Source organism: Palaemon carinicauda, chromosome 11, assembly GCF_036898095.1.
Source record: "Palaemon carinicauda isolate YSFRI2023 chromosome 11, ASM3689809v2, whole genome shotgun sequence".
Classification (NCBI taxonomy): Eukaryota; Metazoa; Arthropoda; class Malacostraca; order Decapoda; family Palaemonidae; genus Palaemon; species Palaemon carinicauda.
The window spans coordinates 55,848,036-55,863,035 of NC_090735.1; the positions used below are offsets into that span (position 1 = coordinate 55,848,036).

Here is a 15,000-nt window from a genome sequence, read left to right on the forward strand (position 1 = left end):
AAGTCCAACATTGGAAAGAGAGCAGAAAGAGTCGGAACATGCATTCTGACAGGTTCTGTCCCTCATGAGGGTTCTCAATGGGTTTACCGACCTAGAGATACTTCCTCGAGAGGGCTTAAGACCTCGTCTTTGGTACCCAGAAGCCCTCAAAGACCAGTGAAGCCTTGCTTTAGTCTCAGTGGCTGAAAGGTACCAGGGCTAAGATTGCCCTACAGCTCTCTGAGCTCTCCTCCTCCCAACGTTCTGGCTCTACCACCAAGCTTCTCTCACCTCCTCGCCTCCAGCAGAGGAGGTATTTTGAGATCTTTATATGAGCCTCGTTCAGCTCTTCCTCTCCATCACTCCTTGGAAGAGTTCACCAAGGGAGTCTCTCTCTCGGCAACCGAGATCTTTATTCAGGAGAAGGTCACGATGTTTGGTTAGGGATCTTGGGAATCCTGGAATCCTGGTACAAACAGTGGATTTCATCAAGGAACGTACCAGGAAGGCAATGGAGACTTTCCTGCTCTCAGGCACTTGCACAATCGAGTTTCTCGCCCATCAAGTTTCAAACTTATGGGCGAATACAAATTCTGAAATGTCGGGATGCGATGTCTGAGAGATTCCACCAGCAAGTCCCAAATGCCGAGATTGCCAGGCTCAGGAATTCCTCTCTAAAGGGATCCCATCAATTTGAGCCTAAGGATGTGGAACATGCTGCTGAAAGATCAAGGAAGTCCCATCAGGACTCCCTCCTCCATAGGGCTTTGACATCCAAGCCCTATAAACCACTATCTCTTCAGCAGTCCGGTCCAGCCTCCATGACGAACAAAACAGCAGCAAAGACAACGGTGTCTAAGAAGCCCTTTCCTGCCAAGAACAGGAAAGGCACAAAGTCCTCCAGGGAAGGAAAATATCTTAGAGGGAGCGGCCGAGGCCACAAACGCTAGGATACACACTCCCCCTGCTTGTCTACCAGTAGGGAGATGCTTACAAAGTTGCTCGGGCAGGTGGAAGTAACTTGAGGCCAAACTCTGGACAATCTCTGTGATTTATTTAGGGTATCACATCCTGTTCATAACATCTCTCCCTCCCCTGACCAGGAATCCAGTGTCAATAGACTCCTTTGCGATGGGATCAGGAAAGGGGTTAGACCTCTGGGCAGAAGTCCAGACCCTGTTGAAGAAGGCCTCTCTCCAGGAGGTCCTCGACGTGTCTCCAAGCTTCTTCAGTCGACTCTTTCTTGTGAAAAAGGCGTCTGGAGGCTGGAGACCATTCATCGACCTCTCAGCTCTGAACAAGTTTGTCAAACAAACTCCATTCAGCATGGAGACAGCAGACATGATAGGATTAGCGGTAAGACCACACGATTTCATTTGCACACTCGACCTAAAGGAAGATTACTTCCAGATCCCAATCCATCCGTCTTCAAGGAAGTACAGTGGAACCTCTACATCGAATTTTCCAACATCCGAAGTAAAATTCGAGCAAATTATTTACTCTACACCCGAATTTTGTTTCGACACACGAAGTAAGCAATTTTCGTCGTACCGGTTGTATCTGAATTTTTCGACACGCGAAGTACAATTCGAACACGTTCCTACTCTACACCCGAATTTTTTTTTCGACACCTGAAGTAAACAATACTCGTACGCGTAGTCGGTGCTCATAGCGCCTGATGTGTTTTTTATTTCCGCCGATAGAAGGAAGCACTTCGACCTCGGAGGGACCCTCAATTAGCGCAGCTTGGGTCAGTCCTCTGTTCTCGTCAGCTTCTTGTGGTTGTGCCCTGTGCGTTCTGCTATTAACTATTTTAATCGTGATTTTTTACGTGCATCCTTTTACGGTAATTTACGTAAAGTATGGGTCCTAAAAGGCTTAGTTTTGCAAGTGGTAGTGGTAGTGGTGAGAAAAGAAAGAAGGAAATGCTTTCTTTAGACGTAAAGCAGGAAATTATTGAAAAACATGAGCGTGGCGTCCGCGTGAGTGAACTTGCTAAACAGTATGGCCGTAATATGTTGACTATCTCGACAATCCTTAAACAGAAGGAAGCTATTAAAGCAGTGAAACCTTCTAAGGGGATCACTATTATTTCAAAACGCCGTAGCCCTATCATAGAAGAGATAGAACGACTTCTGCTAGTCTGGACCAAGGACAGAGAGATTGTTGGCGACACCATCACCGAAACGGTCATCTGTGAGAAGGCGCATGCCATCTTTACGGACTTGAAGGAGGAGAGCTCTGGGGGTGATGCTGGGGAGAGTTCAACCGAACCTTCCTCAGACGATTTCAAGGCATCACGTGGCTGGTTTGAGGAATTTAAGAAACGGTCCGGGATTCATTCAGTTGTTCGCCACGGAGAGGCTGCTAGTGCGGACACAAAGGTTGCAGCTGACTTTGTCAAGAACTTCGAAAAGATCGTGCTGGAAGAAGGCTACGTAGAGCAGCAAGTGTTTAATTGTGATGAAATCGGGCTGTTTTGGAAGAAGATGCCCAGTCAAACCTACATCACCGCTGAAGAGAAGAAATTGCCTGGGCATAAGCCAATGAAGGATCGGTTGACTCTTGCCCTATGTGCCAACGCTAGCGGGGACTTTAAAGTCAAGCCCTTACTGGTTTACCATTCCGAGAACCCTAGGGCCTTTAAGGCACACAACGTCGATAAGGACCAGCTTCATGTTTTCTGGCGATCCAACTCGAAGGCCTGGGTCACTAGGCAGTTCTTTGTGCAATGGGTTAACCAAGTTTTTGGCCCTTCTGTGAAGAAGTATCTTCATGAACAGAAATTGCCTTTAAAGTGCCTGCTATGTCTTGACAATGCACCCGCTCACCCCCTGGACTTGAAGATGATATCTTCGATGAATTTAAGTTCATAAAGGTGCTGTGTCTTCCACCGAATACCACCTCTATCCTCCAGCCCATGGACCAGCAAGTCATCTCTAATTTTAAGAAGCTGTACACCAAGCACTTATTTAAGCAGTGCTTTAATGTCACGCAAAGCACCAACTTAACTTTGCGTGAATTTTGGAGGAGTCACTTCAACATTGTACACTGCTTGAAGATCATAGATCAGGCTTGTATGGAATTAACTCGACGGACCCTCAATTCTGCCTGGAAGAAGCTGTGGCCTGATGCAGTTTCTCCCCGAGATTTCAAAGGTTTTGACCCTGAACCTGATCCCGTGGTGGGTGCAGCAGAAGACGTAGAGGAAATCTTCTCCCTTGGCAAGTTCATGGGTCTGGAGGTCGACGCAGATGACGTTACGGAACTCGTCGCCGAACATCACGACAAACTTACCACAGAGGAGCTCAAGGAACTCCATGCTATGTCTGAGCACATGAGTGATGACGAGGAAGGGATCGAGGAGGTAGAACATGTGTTAGGTTCGGCGCATATAAAAGAGGTGTTAGGAAAATATCAAGACGTAGTCGACTTCATCGACAAATACCACCCAAAAAAATTGCAGGTTTGTCGTGTAGTTGCGCAGTTCGATGATGTTTGCCTAACTCACTTTCGAAACATTCTGAAAAGCCGTACCAAGCAACTATCTATCGATAATTTCTTTAAAAAACTACGAAGCGAACTCGTGATGAAGAGGATGTGAGTGATTCAAAGAAAACGGCAAAGAGTGAAGCGAAAGAAAGTGATACAAAGAAAACGGCAGAGAGTGAAGCGAAAGAAATTCAATCAATTTTAAGTGTAGAGAGTGAAAGTGATTAAAATTAATCATCAAAAAGAAAAAAAGAAAATGTAAAAAAAAATATAAAATATAAGAATAAAAAAAAAAAAATAAGCTAAGTTATGTTAAAGTTCACTTAGTGTAAGTTAGAATAAGTTACGGTAGTGTACGTTTATCGTAGTTAACCTCTCTACCGCCTTGCCGCCCGTCCGTCTCCTCTCTGCGTAGCAAGACCAACAACACCTGCGCTGGAGTTTATAAGGTAAAGTGACGCTAAAAACCCGTTTCTTATTTATCATTTTTTGATAATTCTTCTTTTTTACATGTCTATTATCTAATTTAGTGTGCATTATTCTCATGGGAAATTATGTGTAGTAGTTTATTAAGGAGTTATCATAGGTTTTTGGGCTCAACCACGGATTAATCCTATTTCAATGTATTCTTATGGGAAAATTCGTTTCGATATCTGAACATTTTCTACATCCGAAGTTGGTTGTGGAACGGATTAAATTCGTATGTAGAGGTACCACTGTACTTAAGATTCAGCCTAGACAACAGGAAATACCAGTTCAAAGTGCTTGCTTCGGTCTTTCCACAGCACCTCAAGTCTTCACCTAAGTGTTTACCGTAATGTCACTTGGGCTCACAGGATTGGCATCCGTCTCCTTTGTCATTTGGACGACTGGCTAATCCTAGCAGACTCGGTGTTAACCCTTCTTCAACATCGAGGTAAACTTCTGAGGTTTTGCCAAGATCTAAGGATCATGGTAAACCTTGAGAAGTCCTCTCTGCTTCCTACGCAGAGACTGGTATACCTAGGCAGGATATTAGACACCAATCTCCAACAGAATATCAAGGCTGAGAAAGGTCGCAAGACCCTTTCTCAGATGAGAAGAGCTTCCAGCCCAGACGTGGTTACGTCTCCTCAGTCACCTTTCATCGCTGGCCCAACTAGTTCCCATCGGTTGCCTCAGGATGAGATCCCTCCAGTGGCAACTGAAGTCCCGGTGGAATCAGGCTCTTGATTCCCCGGACATCCAGATCCCCATGGGATCAGAGGAACAGACGGATGTCAAATGGTGGGTGTCAGACGAGAATCTACGAAAGGGAGTGGATCTTCTTATCCTCTCCCCAGATTTGATGCTGTTCTCAGATGCTTCAAAAAAAGGTTGGGGGCCCACATGCTATACCACACGACCTCAGGCCTCTGGTCAGAGTCAGAAGAGTACCTCCACATAAATCTTCTAGAGAAGAAAGCCATCTTTTTGGCCCTTCAACAGTCCCAAAAGTTCTGAAAGCCGTCTTTTTGGCCCTTCAACAGTCCCAACAGTTCTTGGCGGGCCACTCGGTGGTAATGAGCGACAACACCATAGTAGTGGCTTACATCAACAAACTTTTTCACAGTTTCTGTCCCATCTAGCAGTAGAGATACTGAGATGGGCCGAGATTCACTCGATACCACTATTGGCATGCTTCATTCCGGGAAAAATGAGTGTGCTCAGCGACAACCTGAGCAGAGGATCTCAGATAGTGAGTACCGAGTGGTCTTTGGATCATCTAGTAGCCAATAAAGTCCTGACTTTGTGGGGTTCTCTGACAGTGGATCTCTTCACAACGACCCTGAACTTCAGGCTCCTGTTGTACTGCTCCCCAGTCCTAGTCCCCAAGGCTCTCTGGCAAGATGCATTCCAACAATGGTGGGATAACATCGACGTTTATGCCTTTCTCCCGTTCTGTCTGATGAGTGGGGTGCTCAACAAGGCCAGAACATTGGTCAACCTTTCAATAACCCTCATAGCTCTGCTATGGCATCACATATTCCACAAAGCTGTAGGTCCGTTACGACTTCACGCCTGGAGACTATCCAGCATCTCTTCTCTCAGAGAGGATTTTTGCAATAAGGTGCAAGCAGGATGTCTGGATACCTGCGAAAGTCATCAGCAGCAGTCTATCAGGCAAAGTGGAAAGTCTTTTGTGGTTGGTGTCGTGGAAGGGGCATTTATCCTCTCGAGGCCACTATTCTAGCAGTAGTGGAGTTCCTCGTGTATCTGCATGAAGAAATGTGGCTGTCAGTCTCAGCGGTAAAAGGCTATCACTCAGCCTTGAGCCTCGCCTTTAGACTGGACGAAATGAACATTTCATTGCTAGAAATTTCCATACTCATACGGAGTTATGAACTTACCTATCCTCAGTCTGAAGGGAGACCTCCTCTATGGAACGTGGTTCGAGTTTTTAGGTCTAAAGAGACCTCCCTATGAACCATTACGCCAGGCAACAGATAGCCACCTAACTTGGAAGATGTTGTTCCTGCTAATTTTGGCTTCAGCAAAGCGAGTCGGTGAACTTCATGTCTCTCATACATCACCCATTCAAGGGGATGGGGAGAGGTAATGTTCAGCTTCGTCCTTGAGTTTATTGCAAAGACTCAGAACCTGTGAGTAGCAGATCCTCGATTCGACTCCATCCAGATTTTGAGTCTTCGTTCTGTAACAGATGACACTGATCATCTCTTACTCTGCCCAGTGAGGAGTTTGAGGCTGTACCTTAAGAGAACAGCCACAGCCCATCTCCAGGTGCCTGCACTCTTTGTCAGCGCAGGGAGGACCAAGCGGAGGGTCACTAAGAACGCCTTCTCAGCTTGGATTCGCAAGGTCATACACCATGCGCTGAATCCAGATCCTCCTCCTCCACGTCGCCCCAGAGCTCATGATGTCATGGGAGTAGCTACGTCCCTGGCTTTCAAGAGGAACTTCTCAGTGACACAGGTTCTTCAGAAATAGCATCCTGCTTTTCTAACTAGGGTTGTAGCTTAGCAAGTAGTAATAATAATAATATAGCTTAGCTTTCAATAATAGTATTGATAATGATGATATCATATGTACTCGTGTAACGTGATCTCGCATTTTGCGCGTACTTCAAATTTTCACCAATGAAAAATGATCTTATCAGGAATCTTGTGTAGAATGTTAGCTCCTTTTTTGAGACCAAATTTGATTAAACTAGCCTCTTTATGTCTATTGCTAGTTCAATAAGTTAAAAAAAGCAAGAGAATAACAAAAGTATTGCTAGTAACGCATACGGCTACAAACAACTGAACGATAAGCAGCTATATTTTTATGAACAACCAATTTGGGTAGCAACACCTGTTTTGCTTTTATTTCAACTTTAGTATGATAGTAAAAAATTACTGAAGTTTTTACAAATGATGTAAGGAGAATATGACATTATACCTTTTTCTGTTTATGAAGAGGTAAACCAAATAGTACAAAAACTACTTAAAGAATTGGAATAAAAAGTCAATAATTTCATAAGCTTTATAATCAAGCTCTGGAAAGCTAGACTAAAATTATTGTGCATTAGCAACAGGGATGAAACATCCCTAAACTTTATGTCATGAAAATCGGCAGTGAATGAAATAAGGGATAAGAAATTTTACTAAAAACTACACCTTTTTAGAGTAAAGTAAAAGTGATAATTTAAATATTTGTCTGTTAGCAAGAGAAAAAATACTTCGGTAGTTTGCTTTAATCAGCTGATTTGGAAAGTATAGGTGGTAATCTCAATCATCTTATAAACACAATCAATGGAAAAGATGTATATTTGCAGATTTTATTTCATAATGCGATACAAATGTGGGTATTACATATACAGTATTATTGATTACAATTAAGTGAAATATCAGTTTTATCAAAGTCATGAATTCAGTGCTGTCTAATCGACAGCCATCGCAATTTACTTTCTATGATTCGAGTCAGCCCTAGATAGGTGACTGACAAGAATAACAGAGGATTGAAAATCTGTGTTCTCCCCACCTACGTTGGCTCTTAGGCATGGACCTTAGTGGAAACAAATGCAACCTCCATCTACTTCAGTTCTGGGGAAACATCTGTCTTTCTCTCGTAACCGGAACTTCCCCTTAGGCCGGAGTGGTTGGGAATATATTCCTTTCTCATAATGAATCCCTCCAAGAGCTCGAAATATTTGGCTCAGGTCTCTTCAGGAAAATAAGTCCAGATTTTAGCTACAAGAATACTATCTTGTATCTTACATTTCCTGTAGGAAATGGTAAGCAGTCTCTCTAACCCTCTTCCTCATGATTGGGATACAGCCGGGCTTTGTCTGTTAGAAGTTTCTTCTTTCAGTCCCTCCTCGTGAGACGAGCTTAATTTTCAAACCTTGTGATGCGAGGGAAGGTTTTGTGATCAACCAGTTAGCCTCCTATATAGGATCGGCCCTCGTCTAGAAGACCTTGGCCTACTAACTGATTGTAAGACCTTACTCCTGCGAGACATCTCCTTCCGTTTACTTTGATCTATCATTCAAGTAATCAAAGGAATGACACAAAGGTCATATCCTATACGGATATTAGACTGTGTCATTACCCTGTAGAAACTTCCGCAGGTCCGACAAGACCGTATCAGTCCCCATTGAGTGCAACCTCTGAAGAACTGGCCAGGTGTCCCGGGTCCTCCAGCACTACGGATCGTCCTTCCCTTCTGCTCTCTGCCTGCCAAAAGTAAAAAGTGATGGGGTTCACTGAACTGTGAGTAGATATAGGTGGCTTGGTAGCCCCCAGCCACCCCCCCCCCCTTACCTACCTACTGTAGTGGTTAGGTAGGGTTGCTACCTTGCACTTAAAATTTAATGGCTGCCTTCCAGCTGCGTTAGAAGTATTATCCAATAAATAGCTCCAGGTTTTATTAGTTAGGGAAAAATACAAATTATCTCCAAATTTGTCATTTTATCAAAATCATGTCAATGGTGTATCCTGGCCAATCAGTACATATGTTAATGAGTGTGTAGATTTTAATTTTTTCATTTATGTGTAAGGATGTGTACAGTAAAGTAAGTTTTAGTTTAAAAAGTGTTGCAAAGAGTGTATACTGGGGTTTGTAAGTGTTTTAAGAGGGTTTATAAAAGCTTAAATTTATAAAGAAAATCAAAGAAATTTAATTTAAAAAAAAGAATAATAAAAAAAAATATGCCATGGATTTCTGTATCTACTTTACGGTCTTTCAGCTATTGCAGGGTACCCTGTATAAGAACACCTGTGATAGCGTAGCCAAGGGATTACTGACATGGTTTTTCTATTATGAAGTTGCAATTGTCTTAAAAATCTAGACAGTTTTTAATTGATCTAAGAATCATCTTTCAATAACTTGAAATCTTAATTTATTATATAGAAGTTCTTTGATACTTTTAAGATTTATTGAAAGTTAAATTTAAAGGATTTTTTTTAAGTCAATTTATTACTATTTTCCTACTTTAGAGTATATTACGAGATTCAGCCACTTATTTTTCTATTCTCTCTCTTTCAGTATTAGGATGTTTCTGCCAATGAAATTAATCATGAAGATGAGAGATGGTCGTACTGATGTCGTACAAGTAGATGATGCTGGACCTAAAAAGGATTAAGGTTAAAGGACTTTTATAGATCATTTCAGTTTCTCCATTCATTATAGTATGTGGTTCTTTTTATTTCAAATAGTACTTTATGTATCATTAGTCATTTGATGTAGTTAGATTAATTTTTTCTTTTCAAGTTTATCCACTTTACCATATTATTGTCGTCATCATCACAGAAAGCATTGTTAAGTGTCAATGGGAATGAGTGAGAGAGTGCCGCGGAGTGTAGACGTGTTTTGCGCGGAACTCCGTTCAACACTTGCACTGAGCCGTGTTTTAGCTTTTGTTTCTCGCTTAACATATCATTGAAAAGATATTAGTTAATCTTCTAGAAGGACCAAAGTGAAAAGAAACCGTACATCATGTCTGCCCCTAACTTGGACTGTCTCATTTGTGAAACTACGGAGGGAGACCGGAAAAAATGGATAGGATGTGATTGCAATAGGTTCTATCATAAGAAGTGTGAGTATATAGTGAAAGGCATCACTGATAATGAAATGAAAAACCTGAAATGGTTATGCCCATACTGCATAGATGAAGTTAGAAAAGCCAAGTTATATATATCAAAATTGAACGAAGATCTGATTATAAGAGAAGAGGCTTTGAGTGAACAAGAAGCGAGAATTGCTGAATTGGAAAACAAAGTTGCAGACCTCAGCGTGCATGCAGCAAATTCCACCGAGACAACAGATCTCTCTGAGAAAGTTGATAATCTTGCTATTAATATGGAATCAATTAAGGCAACACTTAAAACATTGATGGACCCAATATCAGAGAAAATGACATACGCTGACAAAGTTAAGGAAAAATATCTGCTGGTTATTAATTCAACAAATACAATAACTAGAATTACTGTACTGAAAGAAAACACGAGGTCAAACAGGCACTTAAAGACATACCAATACTTAACATGACGTGAACTTCATTGGAAATGTTGCTGTAAACTTTGCTAACAAAACGATCAGAGAGGAGGTAGCAAATAAAATTCAGACATTGGTTGCTGACACTGAAACAAGAAAAATCGGAAAATTAAAACCAAAAATTTTGATATGCAGTGTACAATGATGAAGATGAAATAGTAAATGCCTTGATTCAAAGAAATCATTACCTGGACCAAATCCAAAACATGGAAGAGAAGGTAAGTGTGGTACTGAAGAAAAATGCTGCAGGTGGGCCTACCCACTAAATGTTGAAATGTGATCCTGAAGTTTGAAAGGCTATTCATGATAATTGTGACAAAGTTATGTTGTGATGTGGTACTTATGACATACGTGATAGGTACCATGTGATCACCTGCTACCACTGTCAAAGGTATGAATATCTTGAAACAGATTGCAGGTTTAAAACTGATGATAAAGTCTGCGGGAAATGTTGAAAAAAACATTCCATCAAGGAGTGCAACTCGCAAATGCCAAAGTGTATTAACTGCGCAAAGTTAAACAAACCAAATGACCACTTAGTAAATTCAGGAAATTGCAAAGATTTTTCCTTGGAATTGAAAAGACTAGCAGAAAATACTGATCTTGGATACTAGGGATAAACAAGAAATAGTTGCACATACTAGCATTATCTGAAACATGGTTAAATAACTTTGACGAGGCTAAGATCACTAAAATTAACCCCCCTCCCACACTTACCTTCTTTCATATTCCGAGAGAGGGTAGGTCTGGGAGGGGGGGGGTGTTGCACTCTTCATTCATAAAGGTTACTCAAATCTCAAAATGTTAAAAAGAACTAGTGTAAAAAGCTTTGAATATATAGAAGTAAACTTTATGAAAAATAAAACAGAAAAATATCCATTGTAATAGTCTACAAACCTCCAAGAACAAATACTAATATCTTCTTTGATGATTATCATGGAGAAAAAAGAATTAGTTATTTGTGGAAATTTCAATCTCTGAATGGATGACGCATCAAATCTTGATGCTTTGGCATTTAGTGAGCGATTGGAATCATATCAACTAGTGAATAATGTTGACTGTGCAACTACTTTAACTGGGCATACGTTGGACCTAGTTTTGAGTGATGGAATGAGTAACATTGTATCTGATATAAATGTTGAAGAGAAATGTACTATCTCCCCAGTGCATGAACTTATTACGTTTAGTCTATCTCTACAGAAACATTCAGTATTGAAGAAAAAAAACTTTAGACATAAATCAATTTTTTCTCCTACTTTATTTATTGAAGAAGTTACAAAGAAAATAAATGATGCTATCAACATTCCCTGTGATCATGATAACCAAAGTTTGTTGGGAGCTAGGTGTGTCTACTGGCTTATGACCACTTATAATAGAGTGAGTGGAAGTGAATATGATACCATGTTTCCACTGATGGAAAAGACTATAACTGTTAAAGACCAATCTCCTTGGTTTGATGGAGAGACTTTAGGGGAAAACTTGAAGAAAGAACGTGGAATCGGTTAAAAACTGAAAGAACATGGCTAGAATATAAAACTGCAGTGTGTCAACACAACTACCTACTAAGGAAGGAAAGAAGTGAATACTGAAAGAGAAATATCTGTGAAGCAGCAACAGACATGAATAAGTTATATAGTCTCCGAAATGGTATAATGGGAAATGTAAAAAAAAGCTACCTGAGGGGTACAGTGACCAAAAACTAGCAAATATTTTCTAGTATTCTTTAAAAACAAAATTGAAATTATAGCCAGGTCATTTGTGAATATTCAACATCAGATTTATGATACATCAGATACACAGATAAAATTAATGAGATTTAACAACATAATACAAGAAGATATCACCCGGATTATCAAGAGAGCAAAGAAAACCAACTGCGTGATTGATCCTATACCAATATCTGAAGTAATTGGACAAAGAAACTTCTAGTCTAGCCAAAATAATTATGAGAATAGACAATGCAAGCATTGATGAATGTTTCCCAAATCTGAAAAAATGGCTATAGTCACACCGGCTCTGAAAAGTGCTCTGGAGTACCAGGAATTAATCTCACATAGACCTATTTCAAATCTATCCTTTGTTTCAAAAGTGCTAGAGTACGTAATTCTTGAACAACTAGTTAGTCACTTAGAAGTAATAGAAGCTTTGGCAGACAACCAATCTGCTTACAGAAAACTATACTCTACGGAGACAGCCATCTGTTCTGTTGTAAATGATATGCTGGAAATGAGTGATTAAAATAAATGTATTTTAATATTACTCGATCTTAGTGCTACTTTTGATACAGTTATGCTTGAACTGCTACTAAGTTATCTTTGGTCCATCGGCGTTGAAGATTAAGCTTTCGAGTACCCGGAAGACTACTTTGTTGGCAGAAATTACTGTGTGCAAATTGGAAACTCATTTATCAGATGAACCTTTAAACAGAGGGATACCTCAGGGCAGTGTACTTGGCCCAATCTTATTCTGCATCTATACTATTGGTCTATCAAAAATACTACAAAGACATGGTGTGAAGTTCAAACTATTTGTGGATGATGTACAATTTTTCTTCCCTATAAATAATATAGACGAGACTACTGAAACTCTAAACCGAATCCTTGATAGTGTTAGAGAATGGATGACAATTAAACAACTAAAATTAAGTGAGAACAAAACTGAGTTTATGGTGGTGGGGAAGAGAAACAGCATGAAAAGCTTGGGTGATATTCAAATATACTTAGATAATGAATCAGTTCTAATATCTTGTAAAGTTCATGACCTAGGCATATTTCTTGGCTGCAACTTGTCTCTCAATGTCCAAATAAATATAGTAAAAACTGCTGGTTATCATCTAAGAAATATTGCTTTAATAAAACAGTGCCTGGCTGAATATTCTGTAAAGAAACTTGTGACAAACTGTGTAATTACCAGAATTGACTACGACAACTCCCTCTACTACAATCTACCAAAAGTACATCTAAAGAAATTACAAAATATAATATACAGAAGAGCAAGACTGATAAAAGGTGTCCCACCTAGACAAAGGATCACTCCTATACTAATTAATTTACATTGGCTGCTGATTAAGACGAGAATTAAGTTTAAAATATGTACAATAACCCACCTAGCTATCAGAACCGGTCATCCAAAGTATCTAAGAGAATTGCTACATGTGCAGCCAACAAATCGTCCTGACACGAGAATGGTTACAGATGGTTTCAAACTATTAAAACCTACATACATTTTTACTTTAGGCTCTAGAGCCTTTAGATATGTGTGCCTGAGACTATACAATAAGCTTCCACGACACATCCGAATAATTGAAGATGTTAAGGCTTTCAAGCGGAAATTGAAGACTTTCCTATTCAGTGAGTGCATAGATAGTGATGATCTAACAGTAAGCGAGCGATACGCATTGTGAAATTTTGAATGCTCCCGAATGAACATCATAGAATGGCCGTGGAGGTCCTGTATAGAGTAGGGTTCCCCTGCTGTACATGACCAAATAAGCAGCTCCTAAAGTAAAGTAATTAATGTGTTACAGCACTATCTTCCAAATTCCTGGAATGTTAAGGCAACTGCCAAGCCTTGTGTATTTTTTCATGTGAATGTCTTTTTTTTCATTATATATCAAGTTATGTTTGAGAAATGGGAGAGATGAAGACTTGCAGTAGATGAAAGATCAGGAAAAAATATGAAAGACAGAAGTAATAGAACTCATGTCATCTCAAACTTATAAAAAGAAAATTTGAAATAAAGATGTGTGTGATGGTGAAGATAATTTAGAATTTCAACGTTTGTTTACATTTTTATCTATCTTGAGATTTTTTCCTCTAGTGTATGATGTTTGTTTTCATTAGTCCTGATCAGCTTTTGAATGACAATGAAACAGTAAGCAAACTATGAAAAGGACAAAATACTATTTAGAATAGCTAATGAACTGAATTAAAGTTACAGTACATTTATATTCATTACGATACTTGTTTTTGCATAACAAGGAAAACAAAATATATAAATAGTCTATAAATGCTACAGTGTGTTACATATATATTTTGAAAAGTTAAGGCACACACAGTATACATTGATTATCATGTTAAACTTTTGGTTTCCTTTATTGTTTCAATACTAACATTATGTATTTTGGCTAGAAAATGCAATGCGTAGTTAATGTTAATATTTCAAATTTTATCATTGGGTATCACAGTAATATGCTTACCCTAAATGTGTTGGGGTTTTATACAATTTTTTATGTACAGTATATGCATTAGTTTTACTATCCTATCTGCATGTAAAAAGCTAAAAACATTTCTAACTACATGCAGTAGTGTTGGAAAGAACTCAAAAAACATGAATTGCAGTTGTATTGGTGACATAACTTGCAAAGTTACCCTCTTTTACCTATGTAATTTTGTGCCTTTTCTTTACGTTCCCTTGTTTATTTCATGAATCTTTTCTAGTTAAATTTGTAAAATTATTCTTGTTCTGAAATCTTCTTTGCTCCTACATGAATACAATCTATTTTCAATAACAGTTTGACTTCAGCCAAAACTGGAATGGCTGTGAAAATTTTACGAGGTAGTTATAACTACAGTCCTGGCAAATTGTAAGACAATCACTTTTGATTTTGTCTGCAAACAGTACCCTGGTACTCTTGCTGCTTCTCAAAGAGATTTTACCATTTTTAAATTTTAGCTTTCTCTTTCCAGAGTAAGTGTGCAGACATTCCAGATATGTTCATGTAAACCTATTCTATCTATTTACTGAGGCACTTAACCCAATTTTGGGGGATAGCCAACATGAAAAAAAGGAAAAAAAGAGGACCTTTCCTCTCCGATAAAACCTGGATAAATGAAATGAAATGTGTAAGTAGAGTAGAACCTCTAATTGCGGACTTTGGATTTAACGTACTAAATTCAAATAACCAGAGTAATGTTCAGTTGGCAAAGGCTACAGTTAGAAAAAATACATAGTTCTGAGATATTTATATTTATTGACTATATTTATTTATATAAAGGTAATAAAACAATTTTGACA

General features: G+C 39.4%; 1 long non-coding RNA gene across 1 annotated transcript in view; it reads left to right on the forward strand.

The window, feature by feature from the left end:
• LOC137650019 (uncharacterized) overlaps positions 1-9,919 on the forward strand; it is a 19,822-nt gene extending 9,903 nt beyond the window's left edge. Inside the window, exon 2 of the long non-coding RNA XR_011045907.1 lies at positions 8,977-9,919. This is a non-coding gene — a long non-coding RNA (uncharacterized lncRNA). The remainder of the gene's footprint in view (positions 1-8,976) is intronic.
• Positions 9,920-15,000: the final 5,081 nt, after the last annotated feature.